We start from the raw sequence: 18867 nt of genomic DNA on the forward strand, positions 1-18867 counted from the left end.
GAGGAATTTGCTTCTTGCCAGAGGAAGCTGCAAAGTGGAAAAGGCTGAGCCAGGTGATTCACGGGGGTTTGGTTTGGTTTGGTTTTGTTAGCTTGTTTCCCCTAAAGGGCTGTCATTATCATCTGAGGGCACAGGGTGTCCCCTGTCCTGGGGGACACCAGTTCTGCTTAAAACTATTTTTTCTCTCTGCATATGAATGTACATATTATTTAAAGATTAACAACATGCTCCATATTATAATAGTCAAGGATGACTGCTGCTAACCATTCGTCTTATGCTTCCTTTCATATAGAAAAGCTTGTTAAAACTCTATTTTAAATTATTAATATGAGATTAGATGGCCAAGCAGTTCCTCCTTTTCTCTCATGCCTGAGCTTCCTAACCTGACAGCAAGACAGGTGGCCTAGAATGCTGTGATGAGGAAGCTTGATCAGGGTCAGGGGGTAGCTGGAGTAAAATTATACAAAGAACCAGGGTTCAAGGATATCCTGAAATGAACAGCATAGTTTGCACTATCTGTTGGCAGTTATTTTAAGACTCGTAAAGCATGGAGTCCACAATGTCCTAATTTTGCAGGGATGGGCTGTAAAGATCATAAATTATGTGAAAGGGGTCAGACTCTAATTTACAGGTCTGATTCAAAGCTTGCTGAGGTCAATGAAAACCTCTTCTATTAAGTATAGTAGGGTTTGGATCATATGTTAAGGGAAAAAAGGTGTATTGAGAGAGTGCTAAGATTAAATGAGAGTAGTAAAAGTTTTCCCAGGATAAATGCACTTTTAATCTATCATTGAAACAGGAAAAAGCTGTTTATAAGACTCTCACAGTTCCATTAAAATTTATTTCAAAATACAAAATTATTTCAAAATACGTGAGCCTAATGAGTGAAGAGGGAGATTATTCATTACCTGCTGTTATACAGAAAATGGAAATGCACCTTTGCCTAAGGGATCCAGGTGAATAGTGGATTTGGGAAGATGTCTCCTGCCAGAATGTCCTTTTCAGTACAGAATGAACCAGAAATACTGTTGGAATTATTTAGCCCATTGAACACACAGTCCTGGAGCTATCCTCTGGCTAAAAGCACAGGACTGCATTTTCTGCTGATGAAGTGAGAGCTGCTCCACTGGCACTTGGAGCCACATCACCACGTTCTGTGAAGAACTCGGTCTGGTTTTCTCTGCTGCTGCTGTTTGGTTGTAAAGGTCCCACTCAGGACTTGGGCTGTTTGTCACACAGACCCCTGGTGACATGGCTGTGAGGAAAGGCACTGTGCCAGTCATTAATGCTGCTCTGCATCAGCTGCCTTACAGCAGAGGAGTGGGCCCTAAATCAAACACCAAGATCCTTTTAAAAAGAAGGAAAACATAGTCAATTTTGAGTTTGGTTTTTTTTTTTTTTCCCAGCAAAACAGAAATTTCAATGCTCCTACAATCTTAGGCCAGGCCAGGCTTTGGTGAGGATAATGGGACATAAGTGCCTTTTGTCTTCTGTTAGGGAGGGTAAATTGTATAGCTGTCAAGTTGTGGCATCTCTGTAAGTGCTGAGTGAAATCTTTGCTGGGAGTGATAAAATCTGTGCCAAAGGAGAGGGAAAGATGCACATCCATCAAGGGAACCTGTTAGAATCCGGAAGCAGGTTTAATTCAATACAGATGCCATATCTGCTGAGGACATGTGTGGACCTAATTGCACAGAACAGCTATGTCTTGGTTTGAAAAGACAGGTGTCTGCTAAGGAAGGCAGGAGCCTCCCCTGAAATGGAAAAATGTAAACCCCCTCCCTCAAAATTGTTACAAATTTGAAATTAAGGGGTTCTCAGGCAAAAATATGGGAGCAGGAATAACAGTTCTTTATTAGGGAAGAAAATTAAAAAATAAACAATGAAGTAAACAAAAAAACACTGACAGAGTCAGAACACAGCCTGACACCCACTTGGTCAGGGTGTTGGTAGCAGTCCCATTGGAATGGTGGCTGCAGCCCTCCTGGAGTGTCAGGTGTGGTTCTGCTGGAGCAGGGATCCTGTAGAAGGGTGCAGTCTTCCTCTGAAGATCCAGTGGAAGGGTCAGCTGTTCCTCTGGGAGATCCAGTGGAGAAGCCGTGCTGGTGTTCCAGAATCTCAGATTATATCCGGGTAGGAATGCTTGGCTCCTCCCTATGGGCAGAGCATCTCCCAATGGGATGCTGTAGCTCTTATCAGTGACATTCCACAGCCTGTTGCCAGCAGATGTCTGCCTGGAGGGAGGAGTGGGTGTGGAAGAGATAAGGAAAACTGCCCACTGAACAGAAGACAACTGCCACAGAGATGGCAAATAGAATACAATTTGCTTGGCAATCCAGGGCAAACTGTAATTTCATTTTTTACAAAAACACCTTAGTTTGCAGGATGTTTGCAGCCAAAGTGAGCAGCTGCACACTCCCTCCAAAGGAGCAGCTTCTCCCTCCAAACCCACGTTCTTGAAAAAGCTTTCTGGTTTTTTTTAGTGCTCAGATTCAAACAACCTGGCTTATTTGAGGCTCTCCCATTGTAACAAGTTCCATCCTGCAGAGGAAGCTGGACCCCCAGCAGTTTAGCATTGCTGATGTACCTCAGAGTTTGTCATACAAGTACCAAGATACTCTGAGCTGTGAGGATGCTCCCAGAGCTTTGTTCTTGTGGTTTATATCACTGGAAGCTATGGGAGGAAAATATCTCCATCTTCTGGCTGCCTGTCCATTATTTTTATTACAGAGAAAGGGAGTGTTGCTGCTCCTTCTAGTGCATGTCGGGGCTGCAGAAGCCACAGAGATGCATGTGCAAATAGATAAGATTTAACAGAACCTAATGAAGGACATTTTTGTGTGCTCAAATATACCTTAATGGATGATTTATGAAGTATTTAAATGCACAAGTGGAGTAAATTTCATTCATCATTTTAAAGCAGGGATCTTTTCACTCCAGCTTCCTAAGCACAGACAGAGTTTTACGTAGAAGCTCAGTTTCATCTGGTAGGAATAAAAAGTAAATATCCTATGCCTGGTCTCTGTCAAATGATTGGCTGTTCCTGAGCATGAAGTATTTGGAAATTATTCCCAGTTGCTGGTTTTGTCACAGTGTCTTTGCTTATTTGTGATTTGTATAATGAAAAAATAAACTAGAGAGACGAGGGTAAACAAGTATTGTTTATCTCACACACTTTTACATCTACATTTCACATTTCTGTTACTTGGGTGATGAGCTTTAGTCTGTTTTTCTTTCTTTTGGAGTAGAATACATATTTGCAGAGGTGGAGGTTTTTCAAAAGCAGATCCATTGTAACTACAGGAAATCTATAAAAAAAAATTATAGAAAAAAAAAGATATGGCTGGAGAAAATGTCTGGGATCACTCTGGGATAAATGTTATGAGGTTTTCTATTTTACTGTCTTAGCAGGTTTTGTTAGTGTTACTTTATCTTTAAGCCATATGATTATAGCAATTTAGCTTGCTAAAATGGTAATATAGATGCACAAATTCTAAATTCATCAAACCATTTCTCCCAAGATTCAAAAGTGAGTCAAGAAGGCAATGACCTAAGACTCCTTTTTTTTAATAGGTTTCTTTTTATTTTCCTGACATTTTTTGTTCGAGATTTCACAAGAAGCAGTTCTCCCAGTTCTTGAGCTCCAAATACCACATTTGCACTTCATAACAAACCTGGGTTGTAGGGAAATGTGCTTCATGCTTGACATACTCTGTCACCATGTGCAGAGTCCCTGTCAGAATGGGAAAATACATCCCCATCTCTGGATCCTCTGCTGTGAGCACAGGCTGTGCTGGATGGGAAGGAGAGGGCGGAAAGTTTGCCTGGAGCTCCTTTGGTAAGACCCTTCCTGATTGTATTGCTCAGTCATGGCCAGGTTGGAGACACATTTATGACCTCCAGACTGCATCTTGTTTTTTTTAAATACTCAGGCAGTTCATATTTTATAGCTTTTCTTTTTCATTCACTTTCTTTCTGGAAACCCTTCCAGATGTAAAAATGAACCAAATTCTGATTCCAGTCCTGTTCTTTAGATTCTCAGAAGAATAAATTCTTCTTTATTAAAATCCAGGAAATACACTCTGGAAAGGTTTGCCCTGATTCTTAGGGGCACAGATCTCTTATGCAGGCTGATTGTCAACTGCTTAGTAAGGACCTCTTTCTTCTACCACCTCCAGAATATTATTTGCTGTTTGCCCTTGGAGATGCTGCACCACTTGACTGTAATTCAAGAGTTGTACACAGAGTGGTTTCTCCTTCCAGTACGCACTTGCTAATTGTTCTATTATTGGTATAGAAACAGGGAGGAAGCCTTTTAGTCTGACCCAACCTGATTTAAATATAAAAATAAAAGTATTTCACCAGTCACTGTCTAGAATTATTTCAGTTTTCTTGGCCCTCCTGATGGTGACCAAAATCTTCGTCAAGACTTGCCTTTCTTTTCCACTCTGATTAAAGCTGTATTTAAAACCCATGTTAACACACCAGCATGTTCTGTATTTATAGCTATTAACTATGGCATCATTCCAAGTTCTATTTTAAGACAGCTTTTGTTCAGTGTTTGTGTGATGCTCCAATTTCTGTATCCTCCCAGTGCAATAGGGCTTCTGTTCCTCTGCTATATTGCAAGTTTTATTTTAAGCTCCTTGTTAAAGCTCAGAAGATGTATATTTATCATCTGGGTGATTATCTGACATTGTTGAATAATTGCATCTTTCAGTGTTTAGAAGTAAAGCTGCTCATCAGGCTTTTTGGTATTACCCTCCCTCTTGCTGGTCCTTTAAGAAACAATGCTTGCTTCTCCAATGTTTCTAGTGCTTTGGTATTTGGGTTCTTTTATTTTTCATCTCAGGTTTCCCAGGAGATAAAGATGGCATATTTTTCTCTAAAATATATTCCAGAAACTTGCTGATGAGGTTGTGGTATGTATGTTTGTGCCTTCACACAGGGACTATTTTTGAGCTAGAGGTTTCCAGATCAGCTTACAGAATAGACTCCAGATGGTCTGGAATCCTTCTTTAGTGATCTATAGCTAATCAAACATTCAGCACAAACAATTCTGTTCTTAAAGCTGAGCACAGTCTTTCAGAAAAGCAGCATATTGATCTCTAGCTTTACTTTTCATAATTTCTTTTGTTTCATTACTGAGTGTTTTTCATTGCTGGTCCTCACGCTTATTTTTCTATGTAGCTCAGGAGCTGTGAGGCACCTTGTGTCTTACATTTCAATCAATAAAGGAAATTAATAAGGCCTTTGTGGGCCATAGCTTTTTGTTTTTTTGAATTACTGTGAAGGGAAGAAAATAAGGTTGTGCTCTGGTCTGTATTTGTAGCAACCCCTACTTGCCAATTGATCTCATGGAACAAGGCAAAGGGAGGTGAAGTGGGCTGGGAGAACAGCTTTCCTTTGTTTTTGTGGGGCTGATTTCAGGTGAAATATAAACGAGCTGCATGCTGGCAGTGTTATTTTTGTGTCTGAGTGCAAACAGCACAGCACAGTTAGTGCAGAGACTATTCCTGGCCACCTGTAGTCAGAGAGACACATCGAGGAACAAACCAATCTCTAAGGAGAGCAGATTCTGCTCCTTAATGAACAGCATCAAACTGGGGCTCCCATGAGATTTTTCTGTCGTGCATTCAAACCAGGATTAAGAGTCATCCATTGTTTATTAAATGGTGGGAATTATTAAATGCTGAGCATTATTCATTCCATTCTGGAAGCATTGTTACAGGAATGTTTCCTTACTATTCTAGAGCTGAGGGGCCATGACACTGCATATTTTTACAGAGCAAAAACAGGGAAATATCAGTTTAAGGTAACAAAAACATTTTCTGCTTCTTATATACCCAAAGATTATCATTATTGTAAATCCTTGAATAAAGTTTGGCTCAGATTAACTCTACATTTGATTCATTAAAACAGTTTTAGACTTATTGAACAAAGTTAGGACCATGTTTATTAAATATTTTGCTGATTAAAGCCAGCATATGTTATTGTTGCATGTATATTTACTCAATATTCAAGATGATATAAGTTGGATTTTGAAAAATACGTACAAATTACCTTTAAAAGGCCTTAATATATGAAAAAATATATCCCTTATCAATGTGAAAATTAAATCATGGGGGTTTTATGTTTGTTTAATAAAACTTTGTTTCTAGAGGCCTATGGGCCACTCTAGTGACAAATGAAGTTATCTATCAACACAGGCTCTCCCAGGATCTGCTGCAAAAAGTATTAAAGGCAGAGGGAGGCCCCTGGCCCTGGGAGTTCAGAGGCTACATGCTCTTCTGGGACTTCTTTCAGGTTTGAATGGGAGAGTGAATTTACTTAACTGGAAAAAAAGAGAAGTCTGAGAGTAACTGGAGGCAAATTCAGACATATACAGAAAAATGTAGTGCTCTGGTTTTAGTATAAAAATAGTATACATATTATGTTTTTAGTATAAGTGAATGCAAGCTGGCCTTCGTAAGTTTCTGGACATTTCAAGTTATGACATTGCAGTTGAGTTACTTTTCAATTAAAAATTTAATGTACATAACATCTTAAAACTCATTGGATGAGATCTGAAAATTTATGACCTTAGCCTACAGCATATTTTAGTCACTAGTCTCTGGAACAAATTCTGCTGTAAATAAAGCATTAGAGTGTTATATTATGAAGGCAGAAAAACTTTTTTGCTGTGGCACTTCACTACTGAAACTTAAATAATCCTTTTTTTTATTATTATTGAATTGTGTTTTCTGTGTACTCGGGAAATGTGTGAAGAACTTCTCACTGGATCACAGAGTACAGTCCATAAAGGATTCTCTGGGGTATCAAGTGCTGGAAAAACACTGTGTACAGACAAGCAAGGAAGAGTTCCCAGTTAACCTCTGTGGGTGTCAGGAGCCAGTGCCCAGGATTTACTGCATCAAATACGTGGCAAACACAGAGGACCAGCAGCACAATGTATTGGCTCAGGTGGAGCTGTCCAACTGCTTTGGGTTTAGGAACCAGAAAGGGGATTTGAGGGCAGGCAGAAAGGGGACATTTCTCTTTTGTAATCTATCTTCTTTCCATAATGTCCACACATGTTAAGAAAAATGCAGTATTTTGTGGGACAAAAAAAAAATAAAATCCCAGCAATTGAAGCATGTTTCCATCTCCAGGACCCAGAAAGGCCAGAGATGAAGCTAGGAGAGCTAGAACAACAGTTTTAAAATGAAATGGGGACAGATAAGGTTCTCAAATTGCTTCAGAGAAGTCTGCTTCAATGTGCTGCATTGCATATCCAGTCCAGACCTAATTTACTGTTCATATTGCTTGCAGAAATCAATCAGCATCCTGTATGTCTATGTGCAGGTAATAACTAATTCCTAAATGAAGGCTTGCTTTTTATGTACATCTGCAGGTACACAAATATACTTTAGGTGTATGGTGAAAGCTGATGTCTCAACTCACAAATGGGATGCCTCCAGGGTTTATTTTTCACTTTTATGAAGAAAGGAGAATTACAAGAGATGTGGACAAGTGAGTTAGGTAAATGCCTTCAAAAGGAAAGCAGAAATAAAGCAAGTTCTTCCATTAGTGCCTAAATTAATTTTGCTTTCCAGAAGCCTGTACTTGCACTGGACTTTGATATCAGGTGGTCCACTTCTGCATCATGTTCATATTTCTGCTATGTCTGTGTGCAAGGAAAAAGCCTTAGTATTAGACATGCAATGTGTAATGCTGATGAGTCTCGTGAGGAAAAATGTTATAAGTTTACATCATATTGGTTGACATGATGGGTCTTGGGATTTACTGGTGAAAATTGCAGACTGGGATGTTTGTCAGTAAAACTTCCCTGCCTGTGGGTGCTGGGCTATTGGTGTATGGGCTGGGGTATTCCAGTAAACCTTAGTGAGCCTGAAAATCAGCAGCTCAGTGTGGTGTGATGTGTTTGCAATGAATCTTGTCATCTGTAAATCCCAGTTCCCTCTCCTAAAGGTCACAACTGCCAGGACTTGCTGGTGCACCTGCTATTACCATTCATTATTTCCATTGGCATTGAAAGAGGATACAAATCATGAAGGGTTTCCAAAATTAGACACAGTATTACAATTTCTCCCAGGTCCTTGAGCCTCTCCTATGAGTCATTTCTTTAGTGTACGTTTCAGTTCACGTTAGTACAAATAGAGCCTGTGCTTGTATCCCCTTCCTGATGAGATTTACAAACTGAATTAGGCACAAAGGGTGTATTTTCAGTCTGGGCATCTTCATCCCCTCAGCCCTGTTGTTGGGGGAGCAGTGGCTCTGCAGAATTCCCTCTGACAGACCATCAAATACGTGCTTCTCACGCGCAGTGGGGCTGAGCTGTTTTGGCTTAGCTGTAACTTCATCCCAGTGATTAGAATTATGTCCTCCTCACTTAGCATAAAAAAGCTTAATCACCAGGAAATTCCACTCTTATGAAGTTGAATTGCCACTGAAAATCCCAACTTCTTCCCTACTTCAGTAGGCTTCAACTCTTAATATTGTTTCTGTGATTTTTCAAAACCTAAAGACAAAGTTGGCCTCCTCATGTGAATCCTGAGGTACGGCCTGGTGTGGCACAGACCACTTGTGAAAGCACCACTGTTGTCATTTGTGTGTGGCTAGCAACTCATGGATAACAAATGCATTGTTTTAATTGATATGTTCATTTGAATAATTATCAGCTTAAAGCTCGGTGATTAAATAAAAAGTAAAAGGAGCATCACGAGTGCTGTTTTGCAGGTTAATATAGCTTGGTTCTACAGAAAGTTTTTAAGAAGTTTTTTCCTTTGCACACCACCCACAGGATTTTGTGGTATTATTCTGATTTGATTGTGGGATTTTTGGAGCATACTGGGCAAAATAAGATGTACACAATGGTCTCTATAATGTTGCTGATTGGGTGAGGCAAAAGCACTGTCACTGATGCATGGAAACATATTGCTGTTCTGCACTTGTAGTTAATACTTAAAGGTTCACAGAGTTGTTTCATAGAATGATTTGGGTCATGATAGAATGAGTTTTTTCATAGAATGACTTTAAAGGTCATCTAGTTCTAACACACTGCCCCCTTTCATTAGCCCCATCCAAACTGGCCATGAATACTTCCAGGGATGGGGCATCCACGACTTCTCTGAACAACCTGTGCCAGTGGCTCACCACCCACACAGGGAAGAATTTCTTCCTAATACCCAATCCAACCCTGCTCTCTCTCAGTTTGAAGCCATCCCTCCTAGTTCTACCACCACCCGTCCTTTTCAAAAGTGCCTCTCCAGCTCTCTTGCAGCCCCTTGAAGTACCAGAAGGCATTACAAGGTTTCCCTGGAGCATTTTCTGGTCCAGGCTGAACACCCCCAGCTCCTGATGCTGGTGTGGATGGGCTGCCAAGTCTCTCAGGGCCAGCAGTGAACATCAGGGAAATACTACTGTAGGGGTGTAAAAGTGGCTTGTACATGCAGCACCTGTGACCACACGATCCTGAAGAAAACATAAACACCCTTGTGAGGCTTTTAGGGCAGGAAGCTGATCAGGACTTGAAGTATTTACATAACCATTGGAAATAGGACAGTTTTCTCTGGGTGTCTTAAAAGCTGAAGCAATATCTCTGATGTTTCTAGGAAGTGTAACTCTACCCTGTATGCCCAGAACTATGAGGCAGTGAAAGAACAGAGGGCCCCAAAGGCTCTCCTGTAAATGGATGTGGGTGTTACAACCAGAGCATAGCTGGGGCTGCCCAGGATCTCTGATGCAAAAGTTCTCCACTGAGTGTTCTTACCCTGTGTACCAACTGCTTCAGCTTGTCCAGAAACTTAGCAAAAATACAGCAATTTCACTCACTCTGGTGAAGGCTGGGGAAAAAGCATATGGCTGCTTTTCCCAACAATATCCCTTCTGCAGTTGTTAGGGTGGAAACCCAACAAATCCCAATGCTGTCTCTTTATGGGATTTTCATATAACTTTATGTTAATAATTCCTATTCTTCCCTAGGCATTAACACCTATTTGGCTTTTATGAGCCAAATAATTGAACATAAAAATGAGCTCAAGTTGCTGAACTTTGCTTGCCCTGGACCTGACTTCACTGATTATCATTAGGCTGAATATTTTCTGCTTCTGAGAATGTTAAATTACTTCTGAGCTTGCCCAAGCGATGCTCACTGGGATGACCCTGAGACTTTGCATTGGATGAAATGAACAGACCAAACAGCTTTAGCTGGTTCTTTTCCAGGTCTTGAGGAACCCCAAACTTTCAGCAGTGCAGAGGTACATTGATGGAGCAGTCTGTTACAGATGCCCCAGTCTGAAATGGCAATACATTAATTACCTTACATCCTTTTGTATGGTCTGAAGTGCACGCCAAGTCACAGCTCTTTTAAGAATCTGTTCCAGCACATTACCTAGAAAATGTAAAACCTTGACCATGTAAAACCAGCATTTTTGGGGTGTTCATTTCTTGATGTCTTTTTTTTTTTTTTTTTAAATCAGGATTACCTTTCCGTTCCCTGCAGTTTAGAGAATAAATCAACCCCCAGTATTGGTGATAATCCTAGAGTGAGAGGGGAGTTTTTGGAGGCAGCTCTAATCTTAAAAGCTAAACAAAGTAGGAAAGAGTTGTAATGAAAAAAATGACCCTTTAGCTGAGACCTTTTTATACTGGGCTTTAGCCTGGAGCACATTTTTATAGGCAAGTTATAAACCTGTTAAACAATGTTTCTTGTAAAGCAGAGCCAATGATCTATGACAGTTGAAAGCAGACTTTATGGTCTAAAACATCCCAGAAATTGTTTGAAATACTTAATGCATCCTTCAAACACATAAATTCTAGAGCTATGTGAAGTTTTGCTGGCTGTTTGATTCTCTGGGGGACATGTTTTGGGTGACTGATGACTATTCGTTAAGGTCAGCAAAAATTAATTCAGCTCATAAGAAACACATTTCTGGTGAGAGACTCTGGAATCACCTTTAAAGAAGCATTGCTCTTTAAAACAAAAGGGGAATCTTTTATTTAAAATACACGCTAGTCACAAACCATCTTACTATCACATCACAGAAATTTTGGACTTGGAGAGGTCCTTGTCTGCCATGCAGCTCATATTCTTCCTTGTTCATCTTTCAGTTATATTTATTAGTTTTAATATAATTGTGTTTTTTATTTAAAAGCTTCTGATATTTCAATCACTGTTAATTTTTAATCACCATTAATTAAAAAGTAGCTTGAACTGAATTGAATGTGTAAACCAAGGCCTCATTCTACTTTAGCTTAGACAGCTTCTTCCCTTGGGCAGATATCCCAGCAAAAATCAGCTCAGATGTGCCATGCTCAGCTCAAAATCAGGTCAGCTTGAATAGTGAGAGCAAACCTGTCGCATTCACATCTTCTGAAAAATCCCTTCACCCAGGATTTTTCTTCTGGGAAGCTGAGAAGCCTCAGAGAAAAAGGAAAACAATTATTATCTCATGTGCTTCTCCTGTGTTTTGCTCATGTGGAATGTGTTTGGAGATTGTTTACCCACAGGTGATTGTTTCATTGGGTTCTGCTGTGAGTTGTTCTGACTCAATGGCCAGCTGGGGCCAAGCTGTGTTGGGACTCTGGAGCGAGTCATGAGTTTCATTATTATCTTTTTAGCATTTTGTAAGTATCCTTTCTGCATTCTTTAGTATAGTATAGTTTAGTATGCTTTAATATAATATAGTATCATAAAATAATAAATTAGCCTTCTGAGAACATGGAGTCAGATTCATCGTTCCTTCCTTCATCTGGCGCCCCACAAATACAACACAAACCCATGTTCTGCCTTAGGAAAGCTGCTTTCCTGCTCCATAATGACGTTGATTGGCAAAGACTGGGAAGCCAAAATCCCACTTGTCTTTTAGCTGGGAAAAAAGAAGGGGCAGGGAACCTTTCCTCCTACTTGCCTACCCAAGACAGGAAGGAACATGGAGGACATGTTTCTCCACTGAATTTCTTAGATTTGTGACCAATGAGGACAGGAGGGGATAGGACAGCTCCATACCAAAATCCATCTGGGCAGTTGCCAGCGAGCCCAGGCTGGGTGCTGCCAGCCAGTGCCACGCTGGTCCTGCTGAAGGAGAGGAGCATTCCCTGCTGGAGCGTGGCTGGGAGCAGAGAGGGTGCAAGCCTAAGCCAGCCCTTGGGCTATGACCCCTCACTGGGGTTATTTCAGCAAGGGGTGAACAGGCCTGAAATTGTACATTTTGGCTTGATGCTGTGGTTCCTGTAAGGGGTTGCTCAGAGGCAGTGAGGGGGAGCAGGAGGAGGAGAGGTGTGGGCAGCACTTGCCGGGGTCAGCTGTCAGTTGTCTCTGCCCCAGCACGGGAAAAGGTGGTTCTGGGCAGGCTGTACTTTGAAGAAGGAGTCTGGACTCTTGCTTTTGGTCTTCAGTTGAGTTTATTGTTCCTTATCTACAAAGCTTTTTTGTCTGCCCAGCCGAGGTCTGATCAGCAAGACAGCCAAGGGCACTCTCTCCCGCCCATGGGGCAGTTGTCTCTTTTATAGTAAAAACTACATATTAGATATTTACCTTCAATTTCCAATACTTTTCACCCTTGTTGGCAAGTGTACCTTCACCATGAACCAATCCACACATGCCAACATCATCCTGAACATGGATGCCAAGGAGAAGAAAGAAGAAGGACAGGGCATGCCCAAATCCCTCCATCTTAGAACCCTTGACCCTCATGTACAGGATTCTAAACCCTCCTGTACAACATACAAAACCCCCCTGTACAGTGCTCTAATTTTTTTTCCTTCACCCTATGATTCCTACTACTGTGCTACTTAAACTTTTGTGGCCTGTAATTCTTTATATAAGGCTGTCGATTTGCTCCATGAATTAAGGTCGAATTTCCAGGTGTCTTTGGCTTCCTGCCATGGTCTCCGAGCCCCTGCCAGGGCTTTGAGACATCCAGGGCATCCAGAGATGTCCTGGGTCCCGACAGCACTGGTGCAGCTCTCTTCCTTGGAAAGCACTGTCCCAGGTGAGATGGTGTCCGTGTGTTTGTAACAGACACGGATTCAGGCTGAGGTGGTGACAAGGAAGGGAATGATGCTGTCAGCTACTTTTAATAAAGCTTTTCTTCAGCGTTAGATTAGAGCTATGAAGCCATAAATGAGACTGCTGGCTGACAGGGCTTTGCCTCCAAATGCAATGTTATTAAGGTGAGTTTTCAGTGGCATTCCCTACCTCAGGCTACTGGCAGATTAAGCAGCCCATCTCTAGTGCTGTTGGCACTGATGCAGTATTGTTTCTTCCTCACATCTTCTCTTGTGCCTTGTCAGTAAAAACTGTGATAATTCCCGCCACAGTCACCAGACAAGGCATGAGAGGATGCTGAGTCACTTTTCCTGCTCTCAGGGACCAGGGTATCACTCATGTACTGCCACGGAGGGCTGTCAGGCTCTGCCTGGGGTACACACAGCTGAAACAGCAGAGGATAGCAGGCAAAAATCCACCTTCCCATCTGGACTCTTTACACAATGTATTAGCCAAATGCCCACAAGCCTGTAAATTTTGTTTCTAAAGTGCTCTTCTTTCCACTTTGTGATAAATGAAGAGAAGCTTAAGTGAGGAGGATTTTTGAGCATTTTTAAAGAAGTTTCAGTGAGCAGCAGGGGGAAAATGAGATCTTGACATAATCAATACCAAGGAACATTCTCTAGAAATTAAACAGAAAGGACTTGTATGTGAAATTCCCAGCTCAAGCAGTATGAAAGAGTCTTTAGGAAGAAGAAACAGTTCAAGATACATCCTTGCCCATGGCTGTTTCTCAAAGACTCAAGAGGATAACTCATGCAATGGCTCACACCTGCCCTAATTCTAGCCCTGACGTGAGGAACATATGGCAGCGTAGGAGAAATGGAAGTTTACGGGTGAGATGGGGCTGCTGCTGGAATGCTCTGTTCCACAGCTGCTTCCCAGGGCCAGGAAAGGGGTGCTGGGAAGAAAAGTGTGAGCCTGTGCCAGAGTCTTGGGGGAAACACAGCCTGAGGAGCTCAAAGAGAGTTCCAGAATCTCTTCTCTCCTGCTCGGTGTCGGTGCTGGGATACAACCAATATCTTACCCAACTGTAACTGCAAACTGAGCTTCTTTAATTGACAGCTGAAAGCTAATTTTGCTCATTTCTAGTGGCACAAAGAGTTTTCAAGATGGGTAACACGGACGGATAAATGTGCTATTTTTGTGCTCTGCTTTAAAGGTTTCCAGTTCCTCTGTGTTCCAGCCTGCTGCAGCCACTGCACTCTCCAGACAAAACCTGGGAGAATGAATCTGTCATAAGGTGACATGACAGGCCCCTGGCATCTGTGTCTGAGCATTATTCTCCAAGAAAAAGAGAGTGCATTAAAGAAGCCTTGTTCGTGGGGGGTACCAGTCACTCCCTGCCAGCCTCCCTCTTACTTCATAAAGACACCATTAGGGATGGTGATGAGCCATGCTCGTCCATTTACCAGCATAACAGGAATTATTGGCTCTAATAAATATATTATTATGTGGCCATTAGGTATCAGTTATAAAACTGCTTAATGTCTGCATGATTACTTGTAAATGGATTTGGAAAGCAGCTAAATTGGTTATTTATTTCCCATACTGAACAGCATTATTTATTGGCTTGGCTCAGCAAGTTTGATTTTCAAGCTGAAATGGGATTTTATGTTTGCGATGACCTAACCAGGGTATAAGTCAATTCAGGAAAACTATATTTTTCTGAACAGTATTGAATTTAATGGTAAATATGATTCTAGAATTATCTGGAATTACCTCTTTCCTTTCAAGTTCATTAACTAATTACTTTTAAATGTGCTCCTGAGATGAAAGTCTGAAAAACTAGGGAATTTAACACAAGTTACATTGAGATTCTGATTCCAAGTGGCCCTGTGAGCCAGCAGCTCCCTGCCTGGCAGATCATTTGCTGTACCAACCCTTCAAAATCTGCTGCTACAATACTTTAAAAGACTGAAGCAAGTAAATAAGTTTAATTTCATGGGATGTAGTCTTCTCACTGAAGTTGATCCTATTTATGTCCCCTGTGTAAAAACTAATTTTAGCTGGTTTTTTCCTAACAAAGAAAGGCTGGATGTATAGCTTTCTGACTGAGTTCTAACAAAGCAAGGCAAGGCAAGAAAAACACTGAGGCAAAGTCAGCAAGTGCCAGGGTGCAGTGTTTTCTCCTCCAGTAATATTTAATGCATGTTAAAGACTTATCCCATAAACAGACATTGCACATAGGTAAGTTCCTAGACCATCAGAAGAAGAAAGAAAGAAGCACTTTAGCACTTCTGAAATACATTGGATTGCTTTTAAATACAGAAGGCTGCTGACTTCCATGGGTGTAAGAGGCACTTGGGAAGCTCTTGCATTTGTTTGTTCAGTAGTGGAAAGAAATTCCTGTGAAGCAGATCAGTGCTATTTGATCAGTATTATTTGATCAGTATTTCTGGTGAGTACAGAGCTCAGACTTCTAATTAAATATAGTCTAAAAATATCTCCAGATTGTGGTAGGAGGGACAGGGAGGTTGGAGCCACAGTGAAAAGGTCGCAGTGGCCACAGCTGAGCATATTAAAGCCCTCCAAGAGGTTCAGGGGAGATGCCAAAGCTAATGGAGGCCAGCGTGGAAAAGGCACTGTGGGATTCCAACAGGCTGTTGTGTGGATGTGCTGGCAGGGGGAAGCCACTTTCCCCTCACTACATTTCCCTGGCGTTTTTTGTCTCCTTGCTCCTGCCCTGCAGCAGGAGTGGGGCCGAGGCAGCGAGCTCTTGATGCTTCCAACAGGGACAGGGAAGACAACCACTGCTTTTGGAACAAAAGCAGCCAGGAGAACAAAAGACCTATGCTATGAGGCCAGTCCCATGTGATTGGTGTCTTTTTATTTCCCCTGGGCTGCAGACAAGGTTGCAGAAGATGTGCCTGAGTTGTTTGCAAAGGCACAAAAGCTCCCTGGGAAGGGTTTGAGGATCTCCAGAGACATTGCTGAACCTCTGAGAGTATTTGGTCTTTTGCTGGCTGCATTTGCCAGTATTTAGTGAAAGATGGAATACATGTCTGCTGTTCCAGTTGTATAAACTTAGAACAATTAGCTTTTTACACAACAGAATTAGTTACAACCACCAAAAAAAAAAAAATTTAACTGTCTTTGTGTTGAAATCCCCCCCCTACCTTCTTTAATGAAAACTTACTATTACTTCCAATAAAAAAAACGTATTTGTCTCAGTGTTGAAGCAAACCTGGAGGAAAAAAATACATAAAACCATGTTTTTAGGTAATTGAAACAGAATATTTGTCTAAAACTGAACTCTTCCCACCTCAGCATCTATCTTCAAAATGCTTGAATTATCCAATTTTAAGACCTTTTAAAAACAGAATCTCAGTTACTTAGGCCATGGCTGAAGTTTTGAGGTTTTTCTTATAAACTGTTTTTTGCACTACAAAGAAATGACTGACCATGAGTGAGAACTGCATTTCTGACAGGCAGACCTTTCCTCCCGTGCAGATGTTTGCAGGCTCAGGGCTGAGTGCAGCTGGCAGCTCTCCTTTCCCAGGATAACATCTCTCCTTTCCCAGGATAACATCTCTCCTTTCCCAGCACAGCCTGCTCGCTCCATCTCACAGCACAGCAGAGTTAAGTAGCAAACGTCCTGTGAAATTTGCAAAAATGGGAAGAAGGAAGGGGAAATTCTAGACAGAAATGGCAGGATATGCCAGAAATGGTATTTTGCAAAGGGGAAAAAAAGGCAGGTGGTATGACATTGATGTATTTAGATGGAGTGAGAACAGTACTTAAGGAATCTTTTGGGAATTATACACATTGCCAGCATTTTACATCTTGTACAAACAATTACAGACATTAGAAATTTGCTTGATTCTGTAAATATAAAAGCACTAAGTGATTGCAAAGAATATTGGCTTTGCTTTATGGCTGGAGATTCCTTGCTAGGTTCAGTGTATTGTAGTGCTGTTTTTAGCTCCTTTGTACTGGCTTCTTTCTCTTTTAAATTGAACAAAATGTAATAAAACCCACGTGGGTACTCCCTGCAGATGAAAGCAAGGGCATCCAACATTAATGCTGTGAGGCTCTGCCACCAGAATTCAAGGGCAGAGTCACTGTAGCTGGAAATCAGAGTGGTCAGATTTTCCATGGGCTCCTGACAGGAAAATGTAACATATGCTGTATATCACAAGTACTTACATTTTCAATTCTGCATCACAGCTTGTTGCCCATTATTTCCTTGTGGCTCACTGTTCAGGCTTGAGGAACATTTTTCTCGATTTACAGCTCTATTAAACTGATAAATCAATCACTTGTGCGAGGGGAGGCAGTTTGCTGACATTTGCTTTGCCAACACACTGCCACCCACAACAGCATTCACAGCTCCTCAAGGATATGGTAAGAGGGAGGAATCTTTCCCTGTAACTTAATTTTCAAAACATGAAACCTGATTCTGGTGCTCTGAGCAACTTCAATGAGAATATTTTTGAAGAGCTGTCACTTGCTAATCCAATATTTAACTTGTTTGTTTGGGTTTTTTTACATTGCTGTATAACAAAATAACTGCAGTATTGTTCAAGATGTAAAAGCCACCTTTTTTTTTTTTTTAAATGACAATCTTAGGCTTTTAAAATTTTAATTACCAAAAGGAAAGAAAATGGAAAACAAATATTTTGAGGAGCTACACAGAGTATTTTTACCAATGTTTAAATTGTCTGACAGCTGTACTCTGGGATTTGCTTTTCTTTCCTTGAGTGCACACTTACTCCTGAAACAAAAGTGTCAAGGCAATTCTGTTCAGAATTGTCTTGAGACTTCTGTGTGTGGTGCATAAGTTGCTCTGTTATGTGACCATTGGTTTAAGCAGTGATAGACATTTTTTTTCCTAAACCAGACAGTAGTGAGGTTACCTGAATGCTGTAGGTGGAATTCACTGCACCATACAACAGAGTTCCAGCCTTTAATTATGAGCTGCAGAACAGAGCCAGGGTCTGAGAAAGGGGGTGGGAAAGCAAAGTTCTTGTTGGAGCTTGGTTTCAAACAGGGGACAGCACAGATACAGCAGGACAAAGATCCCTTTTTGTTGTCTTCAACTGAACAAACACAGCCAGATTCCTCCTGTTAACACAAGTGATTTTGCACAGACAAGTAGAAAGAATCATATACACTGTGCTATCTGTTTTCAGACTAGTAGTCTTCTCCTTAGGCAACAGAAATATGTTTGGGGTTAAATTTTATTATTCTGAGCTAGTGGTTTTGTCAAAATGAGCTTATTAATACATATTGCCTCTTTGTTAGGATGATGAATTTATACAAGCTTTATTGAAGTTATTCTTCTTTTGTATGGGTGTAATTGATGGGAGAACTGGCTGAGTGTCTTGGAAAGAGGGAACGTGAAAAAATAAAATGAAGAAGCATGTACTCTGTCAGCAGTGCTCCTCATATAAATAAGTTTATGCTAATTTTATGTTTCATCATTTATCATAATGCCAGGATGAATCCTTTCATGCCTACATAGGATTTAAAATAAATTAGTAAGAACTTTTGTTTAACTTTTGCAGTAGCACTGAAGGGAACAAATCAACATAATGTGCATAACTACTTTCCTGGTTTTACAGTGAGAGCCTTAGTTGTTGGTCTTTCATTTACATTTGCCACATAATTCTCTTCCCTAATATTTTCCTGTGCCATTCTCCTGGTGTTCATTCTTAGACAAATCTGCATCTTCAGGTGAGTGCTGTTTCCAGCAGTGCAGCTGGGATATTGCAGAGGGCAAGCAGGAGCATCTCCTGGTGTCCAGGCACGTTGGGCTGTGTCAACTGCAGTTTCCTTGTCTAGGCAGCCATTCAAGACACTGGTATTGTGCC

The sequence above is a fragment of the Passer domesticus genome, chromosome 6, assembly GCF_036417665.1.
Source record: "Passer domesticus isolate bPasDom1 chromosome 6, bPasDom1.hap1, whole genome shotgun sequence".
Classification (NCBI taxonomy): Eukaryota; Metazoa; Chordata; class Aves; order Passeriformes; family Passeridae; genus Passer; species Passer domesticus.